Raw genomic sequence first — 1,601 nt, 5'->3', positions numbered from 1 at the left:
AAGCTGAGGCAGGAGACTCGCTTGAGCCCAGGAGTTGGAGGTTGCTGTGAGCTGTGATGCCACAGCACTCTACCCAGGGTGACAGCTTGAGGCTCCATCTCAAAAAAAAAAAAAAAAATTTCAAATTTGCTAGGAAAAGCTTGTACTTCCTTGGAGGCCGATGCTAGGACATGAACCTCTCTCGAATGAAAGCAAGTTTGAGGTGCTCAAGAGCAAGCAAGCAGATACACTGACACATGGGATGGGGAAGCTGCGGTCAAGCCCACAGCTGCCTGTGCCTTTCCTGAACTATATTCTATCCACAGGTATTTCTCAAGGGAAAAAATATTTCTCTATGATTTTTTTCCTATAAAGTAAAACAAGCTAGGTTCCTACCGTCGTCCTGGGTTGGAGTCTAGGGGAAGCAGCTCTGGGACCTTCTTTGATCAAGGGGTTGATCACTGGTTAGTTGTCCCAGGCTGGTGTCTCATTAAGCAAAATCCTTACAATGTGAAGGATTTTCTTCCACCCCTTTTTCTACCTTTTTTTCATTTTTTCTTTTTTTTTGTTCTACTCCTCAGCTGCTGCTGGTTCTTGGGAGGTTGCATTGTTTTGCTGTTTTTGAGTTGACTTGCTCAAATAATAAACCCACCCTCTTGTAGAGGATTAAGCAGACAATTAGGAAATCAATCAATTGGTGTCAGCTGCAGGCAGGGGCCAGTGAAAGGCCCCATCTTCCCGGTGGCCCTTTCCAACCTCAAAACCTGCTGAGGCTCTGGGCTGCGCAGGCAGCGGGGAAGCTCTGAGCTTCATTTGCCTCCATTTCAGGGCCCCGAGGCTGGGACAAACCCAGGAATGGAGAAATAAGGAGGGAGTAGGGAGGAGTGTGGGATGGCTTCGAAGTTTGGTACTTAATGGAGCAGGAAATGAGAGGCTGAGGCAGGGTGGCCAGCTGCTCCCAGCCGGCCATGCCATTACCCTGCTGGCTGGTAAGTTCCCGGCCTCCTTAGGAAGCTCAAGGAGGATAAGTGGCCCACCAGTGTGGGGATGGCTGGGATAGTGGTGCCAATTATGGGGCTTTTCACTCACTAGGAAGTGAAAAGGAGCAGGGAGTGAAGGGAGAGAGAGGCTGAGCCATTGGAAACCGAGTCTGCCTTCATAGTTGCAGAGATAATTCCCCAAAAGATTGAGGGGCAGAACCCTGAAAATCACCAGGCGTCACAGTCATCCTGAAGGTCCAGCCCAGTCAGGGACCACCCACCTGGGGGGCTAGGAACACCTCTGTGGGCATCCCAGTTGCCAGCCAAGGCCTCTCACAGGCCTGGACTGGGGCAGTTTCCCTGGTAGGAGGGGCCCCACGTACACCCTTACTAGGGACAACTTTCTCCATGGCTAAGAGATTGTGCCTTCAAATTCTGGGTCCATGAAGAGTGAGAGAAAACTTGTGTGGTTTCTCCTGAGAAGGGAAAGGAACGGCATCTACGGAGGAAACAGGAAGACTCTTTTATTAGTATTTTAAGAACAGTTTTTTAAAGGTAAAAATAAGATCTTGACTGGGACACAGGTAGTCCTGGGTTCTGGACCTGGAACCCAGAGCTGCCTTCTGCCATCCTGACTCGGGG

Source organism: Otolemur garnettii, unplaced genomic scaffold (genome assembly GCF_000181295.1).
Source record: "Otolemur garnettii isolate 467f Iridium unplaced genomic scaffold, OtoGar3 scaffold00144, whole genome shotgun sequence".
Classification (NCBI taxonomy): domain Eukaryota; kingdom Metazoa; phylum Chordata; class Mammalia; order Primates; family Galagidae; genus Otolemur; species Otolemur garnettii.
Note: the sequence above shows the minus strand (reverse complement) of the source record.